General features: G+C 41.7%; 1 protein-coding gene across 2 annotated transcripts in view; it reads left to right on the forward strand.

Moving 5' to 3' along the window:
* LOC105929084 (bromo adjacent homology domain-containing 1 protein) overlaps positions 1-25,096 on the forward strand; it is a 55,226-nt gene that overhangs the window by 3,229 nt on the left and 26,901 nt on the right. Inside the window, exon 1 of one of the 2 annotated variants that reach the window (XM_012866701.3) lies at positions 22,328-22,716. The exons of the other annotated variant lie outside the window; for it this stretch is intronic. The gene's annotated coding sequence lies outside the window, so the exon portion shown is untranslated. Of the gene's footprint in view, positions 1-22,327; positions 22,717-25,096 lie in introns of those variants that run through there. 2 annotated transcript variants of the gene reach the window in all.

Raw genomic sequence — 25,096 nt, forward strand, 5'->3', positions numbered from 1 at the left:
AGATGTGGCGTTGGCTAAAGAAACTGAGCTGAATAAAATGGTTTATTCCAGTAATTTATTTTTCTTATCTGAAAAGCATTTTTAAGAACATTAAACTCATGCATGTGTAACTAGTCAGACAAACAGCGTTTAAGAAGCTACAATTCTGGGGAAATTCCCTTTTTTCCCCCTATATCACATATTAACAGCAGAAAGTTGCAATCCATTTTACCAAAAATTGTACAATTACAAAATATATTTTACACATTGATCTAAAGCAATCATCAAATATCCTTTGATGAATGTTTTTGCCTTATTAGTAGTTAGAATAAAATTCAGTTAACTAATTGGGTTGTAATATTTCTATTAATCCAGTCAAAAGGTCACAGGCGTTAGAGTGGAATTATATTTTCACCTTTAAGCCAAAAGTAATGTAACTCATGTTTTTGATACAAGGCAAGGCAAGGCAAGGCAAATTTATTTATATAGCACAATTCAGTACAAAGACAATGCAAAGTGCTTTACATGATTAAAATATAGCAAAATAAAACAGAATAAAAGCAAGTAGGAATAAAACATAGATAGAAAATAGAACAAAAAAGTGGTGATTCAGTTAACTAGGACAGTTGAAGGCAATTTTAAACAAATGTGTTTTTAATGTTGATTTAAAAGAACTCAGGCTTTCCGCACTTTTACAGTTTTCTGGAAGTTTGTTCCAGATAAGTGGAGCATAGGAACTAAATGCTGCTTCTCCATGTTTGGTTCTGGTTCTAGGTATGTGGAGTAGGCTGGAGTCAGAAGACCTGAGTGGTCTGGATGGTTTATACGCTGATAACAAGTCTGTGATGTATTTAGGAGCTAAGCCATTTAAGGATTTATAGACTAACAGAAGTATTTTAAAGTCTATTCTCTGAGATACAGGGAGCCAGTGTAAGGACTTTAGAACTGGGGTGATGTGCTCTACTTTCTTAGTCTTAGTGAGGACGCGGACAGCAGCGTTCTGGATCAGCTGCAGCTGTCTGATCCACTTTTTAGGCAGACCTGTGAAGACACCGTTGCAGTAATCAATTCGACTAAAAATAAAATACAAAACCAGACCCTGGCACAGCATGTGTATCAAATCTGTTTTTCATATAGTTATTCGAACACATTAACCAACAGATCATTTGATTGAGTAACAAAACAAAAACCCAACTTCTCCTCATTTCCAACACAGGCGAATCAGTCTGCGTGCCGCCAAGGTCACAAAGCATCATGGGTATTTCGTACGCTGTACAGCAACCAACCTCACACCAAAAAGAGCCAAAACTGGATCTGGCTTAAGATGTTTTTTTTTTTGTTGTTGAAATGTTGGAAACGGTTTGGAATATAATGTTCCAAAATGTTGGAAAACAAGGACAACTCCAAAACATTAGTGCCACTGAGGCTAACCCCCCCCCCCCCTAACCTTTTTAAGGTAATTCAGACACATTTATTTGAGACCAAAAACAGACAATACCCTTCGGCTTTAATGTTGCCAGAGATGAAACAAAAATAGACAACAGATTACTTCGTATGATACATACTTTACATTTCATAAGGCTCCATCTGGCAAAAGCAACTAAAGCTTTTGTGTTTGAGGGGAAATTTTGAGTGGTGTTGGTGTTTTTAATTATTTTTTTTTTCAACACCCTTTATGTTTGTGGCATTTTTCAGAGTGCGCCGTGTTTACCTGGTGTGAATCGTGTGGAGCCTCTAACGAGCTATTGTGAATCCACTGAACTAAACTGGAGGAAGCGAGGGCTGCTTTTGCTCTCCTCGCGCAGGTGAACGAAGAGGCTTCATAAAATGCCAGAGCAATTAGCCCGCATTGTAGTTTGTCTGCTCTGCCAGTGAGCTCACATAGACGGGTTGTGCATAACGGATAAACCTCCCGGGGCCTTGGCTGATCCTCAGCACTGAGAGCAGAAAGTGACTTATTCCTTTTGATCATTCCCTTTTTTTTTGTTTTTGAGACTAAAACCAAGAGGCAACATAAGAGTTCTTTATGAGATCAGTCAAATCTGCTGATATTCACACTCTTTAGTCCTACGAAAAAAATTAAATAAAACAAAATGTTTGCCGCCTTCTTCATTTTTCGCTGTTCCCTTTTGAAATCACCACCACGGCGAATCAGCTGCCTCCGTGTCACCCTATCTCTACCATCCTCTGTCAAGTCAAGCCAACTTTCTTCATAAAGCTATTTTAAAAGGGTAACTTGGGGGAAAAAGCTGTTTGAATTGATTTTTGCTCGAACCGTTCAGTTGCTCTGGGTTGCATAAAGGAAATGTGGAGGGGGTTCTAGGGATTACTGTTGCTAATACGGTAGGAATATGCTAATAGTTAAATTCTTATTATTTTTCACTGATTTGCCTTACCAATGATTTGGCAGAATTTTCACCCACTTTCATTATTTAAAAAGCACAGCCAATACCAGCAGCATTTAGACCCCTCATTTAGACACAGGGACAGCACCTTCTACAGCTTTGCTATTTGGCTTTTATTCATGTAATAGAAAATTATGATTTGTCTTAGTGGGACTAACAAGCCTACATGGACATGATCCTTGTTCGACAAGGAGGTATCTATTAAAACACTTTTTAAATTTTATTTTTATTTTGATAAAACATGAAGAGGTTGTATACAACAATCTTTTCATGCAAAGTGCTTCACATTTATATCCTCTCCCTTTGGGTGCTGTTTTATCATATGCATGTCATCTGCATGTCTCTTCCAACATTTAATTGCTGCATTTTTTTTTTTTTTATTGTTTCACCTGATCTATCCGATTTTATGGAGACAATCTGTGCTCTACAACTTTCAAGTATTTTTATTAAGTCTCTTTTTTTCCCCCTAGGATTTAGGTCTGTGCTTTGACTAGGCCGTTCTAAAACATAAATTTTCTTTCATCCAGTCATTCCACTTTAGATCTGGCTGTATGTGTTGAGCTCTAGACGTTTCCCATGACCCCTGGCCAGCTTCCTCCTCCCTGCTAAGGAAAAGTGTCTCCGCAGCATGATGCTGACACGGCCATGTTTAACCATGGTGATGGTGTGTTTAGGTGATGTGTGACAACATCAGCAGACTTTTCTTTTTTTGTTCATTTCCCCTCACAATGCTTTTAAATATTAATGAAAGCTGTTCAATCAGGGGTCTGTCCAAGTTTGAATATGTAGCCTCCAGCCAGGGGAAGTAGAAATGTCGGTACCAGTTAAAGGAGAAGCTAATAAAATAAATAAATTCCCCACGGCTAGCCAATAGGGACCATTAGCCCTTGATGATTTTTTTTTTTAAAATCATAAAATAAATGCAGTCATGGGAAAAGGAGAAGAGACCATCTTTTAATTAGGGTTTAAAAGAGCAAGAGTTGGTTAAAAAATAAAAAGACATTGGTGTTTTTTCAAATCTAATTCTCCAATGTTATTTATTAAATAAACAAACAACAACAAATAGCCAAAAAGGAAAAGCTGTGGGTTTCAAAGGTAAAGTGGCAGTTAATTGCTGCTAATTAAATGCACTTCAGCAACAGATCAGCAGGACGGAGCATTTCTAGAAAAACACGAGTTATGGCAGTATGGTGAACTGGAGCGTTCAGGTGGGCCGCTCAACACCAAGGGGGGGGGGGGGCAACATTAGCAAGGATTTTGGAGAACCAGTTGTTAAATCTGAGAGGAATTACCAGAATGTTTTTTTTTTTTTTTTATCACTGAATGATAAAAAAAGAAAAAAAAAATCAAGCAGGAAATAGTAATGGCTAGTATTTCCAGAAGTGGGCATCTGAGCAAAACCCCCTGTAGAGAAAAACACTGAAAAAGCATGGCTCATTTGAATATGTTGCCAGGAGAAAGCCTCCACTATGAAAAGAACATTGCATTAGGGCTTAGATTTGCATCTGAACGAACTGCACGACTTCAGGGACAACGTCCTGCGGACAGACCAGACCAAAGCAGAGAAGTTTGGCCGTAATGCACAGCGCCGTGCTGGGGGGGGCTGTCGGCTCCTCATACCAACTGTCAAGGGTGCTGGAGGGTTAATGATAAGGGCTTCCTTTGCAGCCACAGGACCTTGGCATCTCACAGTTACTGAATTCACCATGAACTCCGTAAAGGAAAGTATCTTAATGTCAAATGCAAGGCCGTCTGGCTGAGAGTTGAACTTTGGTCATGCAGCTGGACGGTGATTTCAAGCATAATAACATGCCTGGTTGAAAACAGCCTTCACCTGACTGAAAGGCTGAATGTTGGACCTTAAGTGACCTTTGCATAAACCAGAGTAGGTCTAAATTCCCCCCACAACAATCTGGGAGACTAATTAATCTATAAAAGTGGTTTTCCGTATAAAAAAAAAAAAAAAAAGTTACTTATTGCAGTTACTGCTGCCACGTGTGGCTAATATGGCTCTCCCTTTTGAGTCTGTTCTTGTCAAAAAAAGACAAGTAAAAATTATGTTCCGATATGAAAACCCCTGAATCCAAAGAGGTTTTTAGTTCTTTTTAGCATGTGTGCTCTGTTTTCTGCCAAATCTAGTTTACAGAGCTGACGTGACGCAGTCTCGCGGTGCACTGATCTGCCGGGGCCGACCCCGTGACACACATCTCTGTCGGAGTTGAACATTAATCTTTCAGAGGTGTTTTCTACCAGATTTATTCTTCAACACACAGTGAATCTTTTACCAAATCTTCGCTCTGAGCCAATGGACTGCACCCCGTTTTTTTAAAGAGCCATCACAAGTGTCATAAAATTTAATGTGGAAGTCCTCTAATGACTCACGTCTAGACCTGCCATTTCATAGCTTTGCAGAACTAATAAACGAGACATAAAGGCGACCCAGAGGGAATTGGGAATGGATTTCTGCCAACAGACGAATTCAAAGCTCAAATTAAATACAAAATACCTGTTTTTTGTCAAGAGGCCATTCACAAATATCAGGGTTTTTATCATTTTAATATACATTAAAAATGCGAAATGAAATGGCACTTGTGTTCTCCGGAGGATACCGGTGAAGGTTTGCGTTTCTTCAGGTGTAGGAGATCGGGCGGCCTTTGGAAGGGAGCAGATTGCGCCGCGGTCCTGTCAAACAATATCCAGAGCTTGCATCTTCAATCCAAGTGTCCTTGATGTTGGACTGTGCATCCCTCAAAACTGTGCCCTCACTCAAAACCTGTCTTGTACCCAAACATAACCCGAGGACTTTGTTCTGTCAACCCAAAGCTTCCTCTTCTTGTCTAACCTTTCTTGTAAAAAAAAGCCACTCGTGAGTCAGGGACAGTCTACCAGGGTTCACACGGGTCCTTGAAATCCTTGAAAGTTTGTGAATCTGAATAAATAAATTCAAGGCCCTTGAAAGTTCTTGAAAACAGCCAAAAAAACACCTTGTCCTTGAAAGTCCTTGAATGCACTGAAATTGTGTCTTTAACAAAGGTAACAAAAGCCTGAGAATGATTTAAATCTATCTCTGAGCAGCTTTCTGGCAACCGTGGTACTTTAAACAGAAGTCAAAAACTAGCTTAATAAAAGATGAAAGTAAGTGAAACAAATTGATATAATTCTGAACATCTCAATGCTGCACTTTTTTCCATAAAATTCCATGAAACGGTAGGCTAATGTACATCTTATATGTAATGTTGTATGGCATAGCCATGTACTGTGGATATAAATGTAGGCTATGAATATGATCAATATCAATGTAGGCTATAAATTAAGTCCACTTTCTTGCAATGCTTCTGACCCAACAACTTCTATGCCGTTTAGTCTTTTATTGAATTTGCATTGTATTAAAATATGATAACCTATTCAGCGGTCACAGTAGGTAAATGCCGCCACGTGTGGTCCTTGAATTTGAGGAAATTGGTCCTGGAAAGTCCTTGAAAGGTCCTTGAATTTGATGTTCACCAAGGTGTGGGAACCCTGGTCTACCCTCTAGTCGTAGGTGTGAGACGTTTGGAAAGCGGTTCCGCCATACGCAGCTGGATTTTGCTCGTTTGCCGTCGCCTGGCTCGAATAGAACGAGCGAAGCCCAAAGACCACAGCAGCGCAGTCACACGCCACCGTTCTTGCTTGCCGGGACTGTTACTAGGCAGAGCGCCGGCACTCCCATCCTAAAGTGAGCAAAAAGAGTTGGCGAGCAGAGGACAGGCGTGAAGGGAGCAGGTTTACCTCGCGCGGGGAGGACTTTGGAGTGCAACAAGAGGGATGCAAAGAGGAAGGTGGTATAAAGCAAAAACTGAGGGGAGGAGGGGGGGCAGACAGATCTGGAAGCAAGCAGGAGGGTTTCAAGTGTGAGGGGTGTTTTTTGAGGGCACGCAATAAAATGCTTGGCTCAGAAAGCAAGGACCACTCTTAAATAGGAAATCTTAGCCCTTGTGTTTTGGAAGGAGAGCTCGGCGATGCAGCCCCCCCCCCCCCAACCCTAGTCAAATGTCTTGTTTGTACTCTCAAACTTGGCAAAACAGAGTTGATTGTGATTTAGCTTCCAGCTCAGATATGCGTCGCCACGTCAAGACGTAGGCTTCGCAGCAGACCCCCTGCTTTTGTCGGCATCTCCGGTTCATCCAACTGAATTTCAGAGGCGTTGCCATGGAGCCGTGCAAAAACAAAAACATAGTTTTAATATGAAATGTAAATACCGTATTTAGCAGTTATTCGGCAGGATTTCTTTACGTTTCTCACTTTGCATGTGGACGTTGGCTGCCTTTAACTTGGTTTCAAATACCTGACCATTTTCTAAAAGTTAAGTTGGACGGTAAGCAGGTAGACTGAATGCGTGTCGTCTCCATGCAAGATGGCTTACAGTATTTAATGTTTAATCTTTAGGGATATCGTTGCCGTTTCCTGCATTCCAAATCCCCTTAAAGATATTTAGCCCTTATTCCCATAATGGTGACCCTGGACCCATTGTCCTTTTTTTATAAAGCAGTCATGTAGAGACCGCATTTCCAACAAAAATCAGGTCTGGAATCCTTTTTGAGGAGGAGTTTGAAGCGAAATCGTGACAGTGTGGATCTTTCTCTCGATGGAATTTATTTTCACTGAAATCTATTGCTGCCATACGTTATTTTTCCTTCAGGGATATCTGTGTTGACGGTGGACCTCTCATATATTTCATACACCACTGATAGATTTTTTTTTTTTTTTTTTTCCTGGAGTTTGAGCGGCTCTGCGCAGAGACGGCTTTCTGATGAGGAGCGAGATTACTGTCATGGCTGCCTGATTTCATCGAGAAAAGATTGTTCTCATTTACCCGCTCTTCTGGTCGTTAAGTAAATTTAATTACATCTGTCGAACCAGCTTTAACAGCTTCTGTTTTTACCTTGCGAGCGTGTGGCAGCTGGCTTTTTTGGTCACTTGCTTAACAGGAATGATACTGTGCTTTAGCTGTAATTTTGTAATTAACCTCCTCTGGCCTCTTTAGTATTAAATCTCTGCCCTGATGGCTGGAGTTATGTTTGTGGCCCTGCCAGGTCCTGGGGGCTTCTGACACTTTCATGCCTGTGATCTGGTTTAAATCGGTGGGTGAGGTAAACTGTGCAGGATGTCACTTTTTTTTTTTTTTTTTTTTTCTGCCGGCTCATGTCCGCAAACATCTTTGCTTATCTGTGGTCGATGGGGATGGGAGAAAAGACCACCCACTCTTCCTGTAATCTACTTTCTGTTAAAGGCTGCTTGATGTTAGGCTTTATAATTGGACTCTGTATGTATTTCAAGTCACCAAATGGACAGTTATGAGTAGGGCTGGCCAATAATTCAATAACAATATATATTGATCGATAGACGTATATTAATGATAGAAAAAAAGGTCAATAAAAAGTTCAATAGAATTACAGTTTTCCTTTCTTTTGCATTCTAACCATTTAGGTTAATATTACAGTCGTTACATCCTCCCAACCAATCAAACGCAGACCCAGAAACGCTCCGCCCCCTTCAAAGAGTTCAGAGAGCAAGCGTTCTTTTTTTTTTTTTTTTTTTTTAAACTTGCAGTTTTGGTAAGAAGTTTGTTGAATAAAGGGTTGAATTTGAATTCAGTGTTTGTCACTAAGCAACAGCATAAGATGGCCAGGGCTGCACTTTAAAGGAGAAGTCCGGTCAACAAGGAAAAATCAGGGGATCATTAGCTATAACTAAAACTAATACGTTTGTGGTTATTTAATGAACTTATCTTTAATCAATAAGAAACTAAAAACATAAATTGTCATCTGAATCACTGTGTATGGAGGCTGCCCTTACTGCCCATATTTGGGCAGTAAAGCCGGGCGTACACTGTACGAGTTTTTCCCCTTTTCGGGCCGATTCTTCAGTCGTGCGAGCATTTTTTGAATCGGGCCGAATTTCAGCTTGATCGTAGAGGGGGGGAGGAGGGGGGACTGGCTTCTCACGACTACCTCCCGATCAGGAATCGGACGATCGGTGAAAATCAAACATGTTTGAAATTCAGTCGGCTGTCGTGAGGTTTTCGTGAGCGCATCCTGCTGTTCAAGCAGAGCTACGAGGGGGCGCCCTCCCCTCCTCTCCGTCCCCGCCAGCGGAGGGAGGGAAGCGGGCGTCCCTGAAGCAACCTCCGGCCGGTGTTGGGGAGGGCGAGCCGTCAGGTCCGCGCTGGCCGCCTGTTTCGGCACTCCTCCGCGGTCCGCGGGGGGGGGGGGTTGTGGTTGCGGGCCAGGCGACCTGCCGTGCCGCGCGGCCGCCGATGCGTCTCGTCTCTCCTCTCTCTTCCCTCCGTTCCCCCGACGCCCGGTGCCTCGCCAGAGCTGGGCTCGAACCCCTGCTCTGGGTCCCTGTCACCTACCGTCGCTCGCCTGCCTCTGCCACCACAGCGAGCGGTCCCAGAGGGGACACGACATACAGTGTGAGCAGTCCGGTCTCGTCCGAGCGTCGCGCCGCACAGATCGTGAGTGGTGAACTTTTTAAACCCCGCGGTTCCGTCTCACAGTTTGAGATGTATATAAGTACCACGACTGAAAAACTCGTACAGTGTACGCCCGGCTTAAGGGCCGTCTGACATCACATCCTGGGGCGTGGAAAAGCGGAAGCGGCGACAGCATTTCTCTCCGCTTTCCATGCAAAGTCAATAGGAGCCGTTCTACATAGCTGCGATCATCAACAATTTTTTCAGATTTCCAGAGGACTTCACCGCTGACATTCGCAAGAGCTATTGCTGAAGCAACAATGCCCACGTGCATGGCCATCGGATGTTCCAACACAACTGGTAAAAGTGGAAAAAACATTGCTTATTTCAACTTTCCGATTCATGGGGGGCGGAGGGATACCAAATGTGATGTGGTATCCCTCCGCCCCAGCATGTGCTGGAACGCTTTTATATTTTAATATTTATACAATAATGACCACCTGCCCTATTTACTAGGGGGCAAATATAACTCAAATCACTTCAGCGCGATCTCTCCTCCGCTGCAGCACGGCTTTGCCAGCGCTGCAGCGGAGAGCGCGCGCGCGCACACACACACGCGTATATATATATCTTGGGGGGCCCGACTGAGTTTGCACTGGAAATAAATCCAGTTTCTGTCAAGAAACTCTTCTAAAAAAATCGATATCGCTATCGGATGATGATAGCTCCACGGAACTCCCATCACTGTCACTAAGTACTTCATCACTCTCTGCTTCGTACAGAACACCAGTCGTCGCCATCTTGGAAAATAGTGCGTGGTGACAAACAACAGAGCGTTTGGACTTGCTCAACAGCGGGTCCGCTGAGTGACGTCACAAAATGGGAGGTGACAGTACTATTCTTGAACAAGATGGGTTCCTCAACATAAACATGATTAAATGAAAATTATTCATAATTAAAAAAACGTATAATTTATTGCACAGTATGTAGTAGTTTTATATTTAAAGTACTTTCAGCAGTTTGAATTCTGATTTTGACCGGAAATAAATATACGTTTTGAATTTGTTGATAATTATCGATATGATTTCTATTTTATCAATGTGCTTTTTTTTCTATATCGTCCAGCCCTACCTAATTAGGAGTTATGAAGGCAAACTCCTGTGTTTTGAGTACGTTCAGCATAACTGCTTTCTGGGTAATCGCGCTTGACATGGGAGTTCTGTGATATAAAATAGTTTATCCAGTTTTCAATAAAGCATTGTGAAATAATCAGACATTCAGCTGACAATTATTTCCCGGCAGATTTAAAGAGAAAAGATTTGATGAAAGCATATGTCTACAGAGGCTGAGCAGCTGTTGCGAGCACAGCACACTTTATCTCTATTAGCTGCTCTGACTGGTGGGAAATATGTTAATCAGAGTCGGTGGCAGACTAAAGCAAGACTCTTAGCTTTGAACTGATATTCCTTACAAAATCTGCCTTGTCTGTATGAAATGTCCTGCGCAGCTATGTTTTAATCAGCGGCTCTAAAAGGCTGCATTTGCTGCATTTCAACAGAATTAAATACCTGTGTGCATAATCTGTAAATGATACTGTTATGTTATTTAAAAGAGCTCAGAAACTGAGAGCTACTTCATTGGTGCTGTGTCATACGAAGGGCTACCAGTACTGACCTTTTGAACTGGAAGAGTCAGAGTTTAACTTAACTTTAAGTAAAATAAAAAAACTTTTCATACTTTGTTATGGAAATTGTAATTTTTAAATTTATGTAAATGCAAGTGTGAATAAACAGAGAGTAACGGAATAAAATAAAGTTTTAGATGCAGCTCACTGGTGGGTTATTCTTTTTTAGAACAGGTTCGTGGGCACCACAGGTGGTCCTCGGGGGGGGGGGGGGGGCTGCTATTTGGTGCCCACCATGTTAGTGACATCTGCTCTGTACTGTACATATTTTGTGTATCTGATGATACACAAAATCTTTGAAAGATTTTTTTTTATAATATGATGGGATTAAATAAAACTCCTTTGTTTAATGGCACTCACACAAAAACTTAAAAAAAAAAATCGACATCACATAATCTTAACTGTTTTTATTTAGAACAAGATTTATTCCTATCGATGCCATAACACTGTAAGATATTGCTGTTAGAGTTCTAATGCTATCTGTAACATTTATTTATTGTGAATTTGACAGACTTAAGCAAAACTGTTGCTATATTTAGCAGTACTTTCGAAGTAAACCTTCTTATCTTTATAGAGCAATAGGGGGTTTTCAGCTGACGTCACGCTCACGTGACTACTCAGCGCGTCCGCCATATTGGGTGGCAGTCGTTTCACACCGTTGACCTGCATTGTATGACGCCTTAGGCAGTATTGGAAGTGAACAATGGGGAAAACGTGTTTAATGGTTGGTTGCACGGCCCGTGGAGGAGGAGATCAACGCTCTTTCTATCGCCTACCAGCCGTGATAGTGAATCAGTGTGAAAAAAAAAAACAGCTCTCTGAACAACGCCGTCACCTATGGCTGACACGGATATCCAGGTCCGATTTGGACGGTGTTAAGATGGAATACGCCAGAGTCTGCGGTGCTCACTTTGTCACAGGTAATTAACTGTTAAGTATTTAAAACATGTAAGAAGAATATATTAATAATAGGGCTTGGGCGTCATGTTGACTGCCTCCGCCGCCTCTACTGCCTATTACTACCGCGTACTGTACTCCCTCTCTCAGCCGTGTTTTAATTTGATTAATTTCACCTTAACTTGATTTCAACCATGGTAAATCGTTGCTGTATTGTGGGCTGTAACAGCGCAACACATGATCGCCATGGGAAAAACATAGAAACAGATTAATTTTCCACCGCTTTCCTGCCTGGAGGCGCAACCACGGAGAACAACTGTTAGAGATAACAAAGAGTCGTCGGCTCGCTTGGATCGCGGCTGTAAGTCGACCGAACATAACTTTCCACAGTATCCCGATGTCAATGAGTGTGTTCTAAACCTTTGAAACACATAGCAGCTAGTTAAAAGTACATTACATGCGTGAGTGGTTGTTAGCACTAACGGTTAGCATGAGCCAGAGCCCGTCTGAGCGCAGCTTACCTTTGAACGAGTTACAGAGATAAAGAGATCGTCGGCTCGCTTGGATCGCGGCTGTAAGACCGAACATAACTTCCACAGTATCCCGATGTCAATGAGAGTGTGTTCTAAACGTTTGAAACACATAGCAGCTAGTTAAAAGTACATTACATGCGCGAGTGGTTGTTAGCGCTAACGGTTAGCATGTGCTAACCCGTCCGAGCGCAGCTTACCTTTGAACGAGTTGCTGTGTTCCCACTGTTTGCTGGCTTTATGATCTGCAGCTCCTACCGGCGCCAATACGGTAAATACAACTTAATTTTGCACTGGTCATTGTTCTGCTTAAATAATTAAAGCCGCGAGCGGCGTCGATCGGCCTTGCAGCCAAGCGCCTTCGCACACCAGTCAGCCACCGCAGAAGCATGCGACACATTTGCGTCGGATTGTTTACATTTTTACCATCTTATTAAAACTCACCCGTCCACGTATGATGCCGATTTCCTTGATGTACATAACCAGATGTGAACTGGTTGTGAGCCTCTAGATCCTTGTAAGCTCTCATTTCCTCAAGAGTGTGCAGAGGGTTTTCACTGAACACCAGGTAATGCACTATGTCACCGTGCTCTACATTTGGCCAATCATCTGGATTACGGCTAAACAAGGCACCGTGGAGGGCATACGGGTCCATATGGTCGATCACGGAACATTTCCTCAGATATACGTCCTTATCTGGTCGCTCTAGCGTGCTGGCGTACTTATCCATTCGCGATACGATAATACGTGTAAGACAACTAGAGATAAGGAAGTGTGCCACCCAATATGGCGGACCGGAAGTTGGCCAGTGACGTCAGTGAAAACCCCCTATTGGAGTATAAAAAGGGTGCCTGGAAATATGGCCTTAGATGGTCTTTTTTCCCCCCTTTGGTGAAAAAGTGTTGTAGCGCTTTTTTAGTGTGTAGCAACAGGTGGGGGAAGGGTAATCCTGCATGATGGGCTCAACATATGGGCAGCGACACACGACCGTGACAGCTGGCTGTCATTGCCACCACGGTGAAACCAACACGCTGAACGCGACGGCAACGTTGTGAATCGGTTGTTTGTCCCCCAGAAATTCGACTGGTTATTAAATTTGAGGGGTTTTGACATTTTCAACTGGTCCATGACAGACAACGGTGAAGGGTCAGCGTTTTGCTGGAAATGATTGAAAGCGGGCTTTTATGCCTACTATATGCTATATTACAGCCAATGAAACGTTCTCGAGAATAACATAATTTGATGGCGGACCTCAAGGCTGATCCACATTAATGGCTGTACTAAAAGCTCCGCCTATACTTTTTAAATAAAATTGGAATTGATTCAGTCTCTATATGTTCTTGTCCAGAACATATAGAGGGTGGCAAAGCGGCTGCTTCATTGATGCCGCGGTCAATCCGACCGATTACACACCTTTTTACCAAAGGAAAAACAAGCTTTTTCAACACCTCTGTGGCACGAAAATAAAACAGGAACAATCTACAGGCCAGATGGAATATAAACTGATAATCCATGTCTGCATGTTTTAAAAATAAAGAGTTTACATTTAGGTTTTGTGGGGAATAAATGGCAAATCAATGAAGAATAGTTGCACTCAATCACAAAAGTACTGTGTCCTCTGCATTTATTGGCACCCATAAGGATGTGGAAAAAAAAACATGCTATCTATGCTATATTACAGCCAATGAATCGGTCTCGAGAATAACACCATTTGATGGAGGACCTCAAGGCTGATCCAGATTAATGGCTGTAGTGCCAAGCGGCGGCGGCAAAAGTTGAGCATTTCCTCAATTTTCTTGTGTCTCGCTGCAAGCCCGGCTGTGCACGTCTACGTGGATGAGCTTGAAATGTCGCATGCGTGAATTTCGCCGGTCGCTTGCCTGGAGGTGGACAAACGATTGTCGCCTCATCACTCAAGTTCCATAAGAAATGAAGGGAGAGGGAGCGACGTCGCCTCTCGTGTGTTGATCTCATTACTCTGTGCTTCAAACAACTATGGTTAACATGGACATCTAAGGCATTTTAAAGCATAGGGACAGCATGATTTCATTTTTCTTTTGAAATCATACCTTTATACCAGAAAAAAGGCTAATCTCTGGCCCAACAGCTCTTTAAAACACATCTAGCCTAGCCGCTGCTTTGAAGAATTGCATCGAACTTTAAAAGATTAAGTCCTTGTTCAGAAAAAAACACAGAAATGTTTTTCATCTAAACTGATCAGCCTTTAGGCTGCCTATAGCCCTGTTTCCACCAATGCCCTTTATGCACATTTTGAAGTATCGCATTAAAAAGGGATGATGGAAATAGAAAAATTCAAAATAAATTCCTAAATTCCGCTGAAAAGGTTTTTAGGCTTGCTGGAGGTGGTTTTTGGCTTTCCCTAGAAAAGAGTTAATGAGCCAAACGGGAAATGGAAACACATTTGCCGAATAAGTTCTGACGTAGCCAACATTTCAGATCAGCTGTTCCGCTGTTGCTGCCTTCCCAGATATTCCTATGCTGAGCACAGAATCGAATTTCTTTCTTTACGTCTCCAAACTGCATGTAACATCGGCAATACTAGTTGATGCGACAATTACAACTTGCCCGATAAAACCACATTCCTGAAACCTCGCTCATTTTTTCTCTGATGTGTGGTCCTAAGTTTGCAGCCTCTACTTCCTGCTTATTACAGCCAACTTTTGACAAAATTACGCTTTGCGTAGATTTGCTAATTTACCAGTACATGGAAACACATCTAATTGGCATTTTCTTTTTCATTTTCCTTTTTTCATGACACTTGGATGGAAACATGGCATATGTGGAAACCAAGGTTTTGTTAGGAAAATAATTGAGATTTAAAAAATGTTTTATGGTGTATCTGCAGAGGCTTGACAAACAGAAAGTCTTCGACAAAAACTTTCTGGAGTAGAGTTGTTTTTTTTTTATAGGAACTTGGAACAGCAGTAAAAAAGGAAAGTTGTAGTTGCCTAGTTCTTGCATGCACTGTTTTGTTTTCAGCTACAGAAACGGAGGCATGTTCTTCCCATGTTATTTATTTATTTTATTTCACCTTTTCCTGCAAATAAAGATTTATTTGTCTATTCTTTCTCTCTATGCTGGGATTTTAAAAATCCCAGCTGTCAAAATATCTTAAAACTTTCTTCATATCGTTCCTAATGTTTCAACTTTTTTTTTAATGAGATGCCAGAGGAAGTGCAAAAGAAAAAGCAGTTCTCCTGCAGCTGTAGGAAGCATTAAAAATACAGTGCTACACCACTTTGAATCGTCTTGTTACTGTAAAGTGTTTTTATATAAATAAGCTTGCCGTGCATCTCGCTGCGCACGGCGAGTCAGCTGGCTGAAAGAAGGCTTCTGGCTAAAATATTTGTGGTTGTGAAATAGGTTGATTGCAAACTAAAGGAGGGTTGTTATACCTTAATTACTCTGTGAAAAACAGAATGACAAATGGGGATAATTTTCCATGAAATGATCGCTTGAAATCTAAAACTGAATTTAACAAGTTCTTACTGATATTTAAGTCTATGTATCAAAACAGACAACAAATAAATGTTATAAATCACAGTGCTGTAATAATATTACACAATATGTCATTTTATTTTTAGCAGCAGAATCATTGTAGCTAGAGATAAGATATTAGATGATGTTCTACATGCTTGTTTTAGATTATGTTAATGTTTATTCACAGGCGCTCCTTTGGTGTTTCATGGTTATTGGAAGGAATCTCGTTTTGTTGGAGATCATTTCTCAAGCAAAGGGTAGAATATATCGATTGGAAAAAGAAACTGGGTTCTTTGGGTCCAAAATTCATAACGTGGTGGTATTCAGTGTGTTGTGACCCCATCGTAGGCCTTTTACCCAGGGTGTGTGTTTAGCTACTTTGGTTTGATTTTGTTTGACCGTGTTTCCTTCAGTTCTGGATTCTAATTTATTATAGAAAATGTGCTGTCATGCCGACCTTTTCACAAAGTCCTCTTCCTGTTAGAAGACCTTTTTTTTTTTTTTCATCTGTAGCAAGCTGCTGCTCTCCCCTGTGGCAGTCCCTGCCTGCAGTGACAACCGCATTACATTCCTAATAAAAACATAAACAATGTTTATTTCAAACCCTCAAAATATCAGTTGCTGTTGCAGAGGGGTCAGCCTGAAATCCCGATTTCTGTGGACATGAATGCTAAAAACAGACTGAATGGGCCGCACCGTGGCAGGAACCTTCATTCAGTTATGTACTTTTGTTCTCATGTGAGGTCTTGCTCTCTTACCACCTCCTGTTATTAATAACCTGATTATCATATGGCTCCAGGTTTATGCCGGCTCCAGCAGCATGTTTACCATCAGGGTTTTAGGCACAGATTGCGATAACTGTCTATGGTCTGGCCTGGGCCTGTGAAAGAATGGATACACCTGTGGCTGAGGCAGGGGGATCGGATGCTATTTCCCGCTGTTTGAAACCATTACAGCATGGGACGGGGTGTAATAGTCCTCTAATGATAGGACTCCGGCTCGCTCAGTATCTGGGCGGAAGACGGCGTCCGGAGACAAATTGATGGGGTGTGTGGGGTAATGAAAAGGTAATGAAGTGTTTTGGTTGTGGAGCTGGCAAAGATGGACAGCCTGCTCGGGACCATGCAAGTCCGTCACTAAATAAGCTGCGGTTTTAATATGCGGGTAGTTATCTGTTGTCCTTTTTTTTTTCCCTCAGCTCTATTTGGTGGGCTTAGCTGATGTGACCGATATCTGCTGCTGCTTTTACGTTTTTTCCTAAGATCCAGCTGCTTCTCTGTGATGGACTTTTCTGGTGAAGATGGACAAAAAAGAAAGGCAACATTCCTGTTGGGGCTTTTTCAGTGCCTTTTCGGAGGCATTTGCGAGAGCTGGCAGGCATCTCTATGTTTACTCAGCGGATGAGCAGGGATTCACAGAGAGAACGGGAGAAATCGGTTGCACGTTTTCCTGGAAATTGTGGGAAATGTCCCAGTTTCCATAGTTTCACCGTTTTGTTCAGCATCAACACCTTTTGAATGGCAGTGCTGGTTTCAGTGCTGTGGTGCAAGTTACTCTTTTCTGCAGCTTTTTTTTTTTTAATACAGAAAAATATTTGCCCTATCGCAGATTTTCTCTGTTTTTGCCCTTTTTTTTTTTCTCACACTTGTTTCACATCATAAGAACTAATTTTCATATAAAAAGGATAGCAACAGTAGTTATAAAACAACTATATTTTCTAAAAAAAAATTTTAAGGAAAAAATTAGGAAAAAAGTAATTGCCTCCCTCGTTAAATCATCAATTTGACTTTAATTAATGACATGCTTGTGAGTGCTGTTTCCCGTAACACGCCAAAACCCCTTAATAAGAATCTGTCTCACAACATGAAGTAGACTAAAATATCTCAAACAGCAACACTTCCTGCTCTGGTCTAATTAAAAACAAGAACAGACGAGAAGTTCTTTGCGTCTTTTAGTCTGGAAAAGCCATTTCTAGGTCTGTGGGACAAACTTCAATGACATTCAGGCATTGTTTAAGAAAAGATGCAGCTCACATGTACACACTGAAAAATGAAACTGCTGATTTGAAATGTATTCACTCTGGGATCTGGTTTCAAAAATTTATCGTTCTCCGGAAAAGTCTTGTATACGTGGACGAACAAGCTAAATGACAAAATGCCTCTGTGGATACACCTAAACTCGCATCTGTGTGGACGGGGCATCACTTTCCACAAATTGTGAAAACACGGACCGTCGGCCAACCAAAATTACTTGACAATGCATCCTTCCTCGCCTCAGTTAAGGCTGGTTCACAGGGCAGGATTTTAAAATCCCAGTTAAAACGGGCTTGGTCTTGCAGTGTGTGGTGTCCGGTCAGTCTGTGGACTGATTTTAACGGAGAAAAAAACAACTAAGGGAAAAGTTGTTGGTTAAAGAAGTGGAGACAACAAGGCCAGGGGCTCAACGCCTGGCTAACGTCACATTCAACATGCGGCCTCCTGGTTTGTCTTTGGAGGACTCCACACATGGTAGGATATCAGAAGACAGAACAATCCAACAATCTAACATTTTGAATATCCCCGATTTGAGGTTGGAGCGGTCTCAGAGTTCCACTGAGCGGACCTGATCACGCTTAACACACATGGTAGGACAATCTCTTAAGATTATTTTAAGAGACATGCCGATAATCGACGACTCTCGCAAGGGGAAGATCGGGGCGAAAATTGGGCTAAAAATCCTGCTGTGTGAACCAGCCTTTAATGTTAGTGCTCATGACTCCACAATAACAAAGAGAGACTGGGCTCTCAGGGAAGAGTCTCTGGTCCAAAACTACTGCTGACCAAAGATAAGACAAAGACCTGTCTCACATTTGACAAAATGAGATCTGGTTGATCCCCCAAGACATTTGGGAAAATATGCCGGCTGGTGAGACAAAAGTGGGACTTCTTAGAAACTGTGTGTTAATCTGGCGTAAAACACAGGTTTTCAGAAGAAGAAAATCATAGCTACATGTTGAGTTAACCTAATTGATGGAATCACAAACTCCGCCCTCTACTAGAAACTACTGAGGGAGAATGTGCAACCATCAGTTTGTGACTTTGTGCTGGAGCACATTTGGGTTATACAGCGAGTCCACCTCTGAATGGCTAAAAAAACAAAACACTAATTTGTCCAAAAGGTTTTGAAGTGGTGTAGTCAAACTCCGGATTTGAACCTAATTGTGGTGCAGTGGCATTTCAGTCAGATCTTTGACATACTATTCAGATCCACAGTGGATGAATTAAAACAATTTATACTAAGAAGACAAGGACATAGTTCTCCACAGGGATGTAGAATAGCTAATGTCCAGTTAGTGCCAGCGCTTCTTCACTGTTGTTGCATCTAAGGATGGCATGACTAGTTATTAGGTTCAGGCAGTAATTGCTTTTTTACATATAAGACCAGGTTAGTTTGGATAGCCTTTTTCCCTTAATAAATGAAATAATCATTTCGAAATTTTATTTCCTATATACTCAGATTATCTTTGTCTGATAGTAGAATTAGTTTGATGACCTGAAGCATTTAAGTGTGAGGAGGGGGAAAAAAAGAGAAATTTGTAAAGGCACATATTTTCTCACAGCACTATATCTTAGACTATATGCAAGTTTCATACCGTGAGACCTGTGCAGAGACCTGCTCGCTCTGGGGCAACACGCTAACCAACACAACCACTGTGCCACTTTTTTTTCTTGTCTTTATACATTATAAAACACCTGATTAGATCAGCTTCTGTAAAAATCTGACATGTTGGTTATTTGATGTTGCACTGCTTTCCCACAGCACTAAAAGCACCGCCTATACTTTTAAACAAAATTGGAATTGATTCCGTCTCTATATGTTCAGGTTCATGCAGCATTTTGGCCCCTTCAGTTTGTCTGATTATTTTTCTTCTTTTTTCATCGCTATTTTTTTTCCTTTTCTAGTCTTGAAACAAGTCTGGAAACAAGTTTGTTTTTCCCAAAGGAAAAACAAACTTTTTCAACACCTCTGTGGCACAAAAATAAATCAGGAACAATCTACAGGGCAGGTGGAATATAAACTGATAATCCATGTCTGTATGTTGTAAAAATAAAGAGTTTACATTTAGGTTTTGTGGGGAATAAATGGCAAATCAATGAAGAATAGTTGCACTCAATCACAACAGTACAGTGTCCTCTGCATTTATTGCCACCCATAAGGATGTGAAAACCTTTGAATTAAATGAATCTTTTTCTGCAGTAGGATACTAAATTTATTCACCGGGAGCAAAAACATGTTAGGAAATAATATAATCATTGCCACAACAATCATCTCAATCCCTAAATATTCCTATAAATGTAACCGACACATTTCTGTAATTTACATTTTACTTTTTTTTAAGTTTATCAGACTGACTAGACATTTTAAATGACTAATCCATGTGTAAATGATGTGACCAAAAGGGCTTTGTTTCTCATAGCCATTCTTCAAAATGGTGTCAGACTAGAAAACATGCCTTTTTATGTAAGGATCCCGTGTGTGGATCCTCCTAAATCAGCAAATCCCTGCAAAAAAAATGGCCAATAGGTAGAGTCAGAACCAGTTAATGTTGACTAAACTGGATGAAAAGTACTGTTGATGGCCTTTTTGTTTAAGAAAACAAAATAGAATGTCATTAACAGATGAGAAGTAGGGCCTACATGTCCAGTTGCCAGTTACTAATAAACTAATAATAAAAATTAGGTTTAAATGTTAGAGGAAGAGACACTCTGAATAGAATAAAATATGGTGTCAAAATTAACACTGGTCAGAACAATGATTAAAAATAAGTTAAAAATAACCAAAACTGACTGACTGGATGGAGACCACAGTTTTATTTTCCTCACCACACTGCATGGCAAGAGAGGATAACCAAAAACTCTCCATTGGAGACGTGTTGTCATCTTGGTCAAAGTCTCCATGGCAACAATTTGATTAACTCATTAAAAGCTTCTGTAAGAATCTTTATCAGAAGTGGCAATGTCACGGAGGGCAATGTGGCTCACACTTTTCTCAGCCATGACAGACCAGGAAATAGAAATTATACCATCATACTGTTGTTCAGACGGTCATTTTCAATAATTAACCTGATTTTAATTTGGAATGATAGTCACATGACCATTCAGCAAGAATGCTCTAATTTGGTGAAATCTTAGTAAAGTTTTAATTTTAAGTGTAAACTATAGCTCCTTCTAGTTATAATTCAGCTGATTGCCACTTCCTCTTCCTTTCATTAAGGCACATTTTATACATAGAGCATGTGTTTTTAATGTTTGTTCAAATTATTCATATTTGCATTTCAGGCCTTTTAATATGCATGTTAATTGGTAGCAGAAGAAGATTGTGGCAGAATACAAGGAAGCAAATGCAAACAAACCTCAAAACGTTCATGAGCAGAGATCTGAAGATATTTGCTGAGATCGTAACAATGCAATTGGCAGCAGTATTCTAGTGTTTGAATTACATTGACAAGCAAGAAATAGCATTCTTATATATATATATATTCTTTGGATTGTGTTATTAAAGGTTGGAGTAAGGCTAATACATGGAGGAGAAAACAAGAACTGTCATTCGGGAAATGGATAAAAACAAAAGAACAATATTTGTTTGGAGATTTTCTCATAAAATTGAGGAAAAAAAACATTTTAGTAGCCTTTTTGTTCAGAAAGATGAATCTTTTTAGATTTTAGAAGTTATGCACATAAAAAAAAATCACTGCTTGTCACAGAGTCTTTAAAAGTACAATTTACATCCTTTATGTTGTTCAGGAGTCTTTGTGTGTGGATGGGGATAGATCGGTGAAATTTTAAGTTGCTGGACACGTTCTGTTCTTTAAAACCTTTAAAAGCCGTCACTGTTCAGAGAGAAACCGGTATCACCAGAAATTCAAGAAGTGGCTTCTTTGAAGGAATGAGGAATAAATAAATGCTCATTTAATTTTGACAGAAGAGCAATCTAGTTTTCATTGTTGTAGTTTTCAAGTCTAATAATTAGAGATGCTCTAAACAGTCGGGCAGAGTCTGAAACTGTTCCCTTGATCTGCTCTGACAGGCAAAAGTTATAATTTTTTCCCCCTGTTCACTAAACGTAACCAAACTATGAATGCACAGCATTTTATTCTAAAAGCACATCAACCAGCAGCAAGTGTCTTTTTCTTTTTTTCTTTTTGTCTTTTCAGTTTAGTAAGATCAATTTAGACACATGCTTTTATGCAACATTGGGGGTGATCTTGTAATTCCTTACTTTTGTGTGTGTGTTTTTTTTTAAACCTACCATCTCTAAGAAACATTTGTTGTATCTGTTACTTGGAGGGTTTCGGCTCTGGTGAGAGTTGTTACAGTGCATCAGCTCCTATTGAAGGTGATTAACCACATTAACGCAGTTGGATTTGTTGGAAATTTTACAGAAACTCCTATAATGTGGACATTTAGTGGAGGGGGTTTTGTTTAGATCTCAAGCTCTTTTTTTAATAATTAGTTCAAATTAAAGTGAACGGAATGACCCACTGTGTGGGGTTCTGACCCTGTGAAACTAGGTTGATTTAGAGCCTAATGTCTGAGGCTGCGTGTTTTCTCTGAGTGGGTGGATGTCTGTGGGTTGGTGGCGGTGAGGGTTCTCGGTAGCCGGACTAGGGGACGGGTTTGGGTGGTGGGGGTCGCAGTGACCCAGCATCAATCTCGGAGGGTTTTAAGGGAGAGGAACCGAGTCATTTGCCCATCTTCGTCCACTCCCGCTCCTCCTGACCCGGGGAACAGCGGTCGGTCCGTGAAGCCCGGCCGGACCGCGCTGGCGCTCCTGCCCTTTTTGTTTAGATTAACTTTCTGCCATTCTCTGGAAGCCCAACCAGGAAGAGCAAACGAGCAGGCAGCGCCGACAATCCGCTCCGCTCCTCCCCAGCTCTCCCAGTTCGCGGAGCTCCGCAGCCGCACCAGTCCCGACCCTCTCCGCCTCGCCTCCCTCCTTTCCCTTGCGGATTCACTCGACGCTTTTTGTCTCCCCCCGCCTCCTCTCTCCTCTCTCTCTCTCTCTCTTTCTGCCTGGTTAAAAAAGGAGGAGACGGAGGAAAGGAGTAAGCGCCTCGATGTATCGCGTCCCTGTCTGAATGTTTGAAGTTGCTCCGACCTCCAGGAGCGGAGCCCATTTTTATTTTTTATTTTTTTTTCTCCGCTTCGTGCGGCTGAAGCGACGCACGGGGCTGCCGCCGCGAGCCGTAACCTCCCAGGGCTCCACCGGGACCGCGCCAGCCGCCGCGTGAGTAAAATAAACACGCAACCCGGACAAGGTGTGCGTGCAGGACTGGCCTTTTAGTTTGGGTGTGCGCGCGTATGTGTGTGTGTTAGGGCAAAGCGCCCTCCTCTCTCCAGCCCGTATTCAGAGGCTACTTCAGAGGGACAGCTACGTCAGGCTCCACTGTGCTCTCCATCCTGCTGTGTTCCCGGGCCTTCGGCTGCATATTTCTACTCTCTTTAAAACAAACGTAAGCGCATTTCTGCTTCGTCCAGACCGCTGCTGCTGCTGCTGCTGCAGAGACGGCCCCGCAGGAAACCGGAGCAGTGACCTGACGTTTCAGGTTCTTGTCCCCTCTTGACCGGGCTCGGTGTCTGCCTGCCTCCCCGCCTGCCTTGTCAGCCAGCGCGGCGGCTCGGGTTCAGCCCGCCCCGGCACGGAAAACGTGAAGTAATTAAGCGCGAGCCGCCTCACCTGGCCGGTTATTGGTGGCTGATGCGTGTGCGCTGAGCTGAAAACTCACAGGCAGAACCGGGCAGGTGAGGTTTAAATGCAGGTGTAGCACCAGGGTGGTGGTGATAATGGCTCCCAACATGGTTTTACTTCCCCCCCTCCTCCTCATCATGCAGCTGAATATCTGTGTCTGTGCCAGCTTTCTCTTTTTTTTTATTTCACGAATTATTTTCTAAAAGGTGCAATTTAACATAACATGTCAGATGGGTTTAAAGAGACGCGGATTACAGCAACGCGTTAGAGAACGTCTTCTAAAAATAAAAACTCACTGTTGTCTTTTAGGCATTGTGCATAATTATGAGTCAGACGTGATGACCCACAGTTTGCATTAATTGCAACGGCATGTTCGCTTGTCATTCCTATTTTGGAGAATGGATCTCTTTGTCATTCCAAAAAAGTAAAAAAAAAAAACAACAAAGCAACTGGACTTGTTTTCCGTAGTTGAAGACGTTTCGCTTCCTCTCCATGAAGCTTTCTCAATTCAAAAAGTCTGGAGTAATGATGAGTACCATTACTCATACTCATTTGTCACATTCTCTTTGTCACATGGTGTTTATAACCGAGGACAAAAAGAGACGTCACGTGTCACAGATTCAAAGAGCCTTGAAAACCTGGACTTTTAAAAGCAGTTTGAATAAAAAAAAGTACAACATTTCAGCCAGAGCTAAATTACCCCACAAACATTTACCTTATTCTTCCAATCTCATAGGTCCTTCCTCACTTCTGAAAACTTGGCTTCAGAAAACTTGGGGTGGGCCAGCCTGGTACAAGGAAAACCTGTGATCTGCAAGGGCATGCTGTAATTTACCGGCTGGCTTTTAAACGCAGGCTGTTGCCCCGCCGCTCGCTGGTTTAAAGGTTGGAACCTGCTGCCCGCTGGGGCCCGTCTTTGAAGAATCTGCAAGTCCTCCTGCCTGCTCGGCGTTGTCTGGCTCGGCGTCCATTGAAAACTCTTGGTTGCTGATTTCCACGCCAAAGACAGAAGTCAATTCTGATTTGGGCAGAGGTGTGAGTGGGAGCAGGCTTGTGTGCCGAGGTGTTTGTTTCTCTAGCCATGGGATAGGCGGCGCCAAGCAATCCCCCTATGTGACGCAGAGTATGGCTGTATAGAGCTGTAACGTAGATCTAAAGCTCAGGAATAAATGAAATGCAGCACACAGGGTTGTATTTGCTCGTAGCTTCTTAATAAATCCTGAACTCTTAGGCACACACTCAAGCATTGTTTATCACCTTTATATCTTTAACTTTTTAAAACTTGTTACGCTGCATTAAACAACAAAGGTGCCCAAATATACTAAAGGCATAGAGAGCCTGAATGCCTAATACTGAAATACTTAGCTAAAACGTAGTGCAGTTCCAGGCAGTTCTATGCGATTTGCATCTATTGTCTACAGGGCTGATGCGATAAGTTAGCGATGTATTGCGCAGCCCTGGGATAAAAACACAAAGTTTTAAATATGTTTTACGAGTAATAGCCTAAAAAGTAAGGCCTGCATTTATAGTCAGTCTCCCAGTATTGACTACATAGAGGGTTTGTAGGGCTGGACGATATAGGGAAAAAAAGCGTATCGATAAAATAGAAATCAGATTGATCGATATCAATAACTATCAAAAAATTAAAAACATACTTTTGAGTGCTGTCCTGGCCATTTTGTGATGTTGTTTAATGACCTATTTTTAAATAGAAATGCCTGAATTCAAACACAACCCTTTACTCAACCTTATTTTTACCAAAACTGTAAGTCGTAAAAAAGAAAAGGGAAAAAAAACATGTGCTCTCTGAACTCTTTGAAACTTGGTGACAGAGTTCCCCTGGGTCTGCGTTTGTGATTGGCTGGGATTTGGAGGATGTAATAACTGTAGTATTAACCTACATGAAAGGCTAGAATGC

Source organism: Fundulus heteroclitus, unplaced genomic scaffold, assembly GCF_011125445.2.
Source record: "Fundulus heteroclitus isolate FHET01 unplaced genomic scaffold, MU-UCD_Fhet_4.1 scaffold_76, whole genome shotgun sequence".
NCBI lineage: Eukaryota > Metazoa > Chordata > Actinopteri > Cyprinodontiformes > Fundulidae > Fundulus > Fundulus heteroclitus.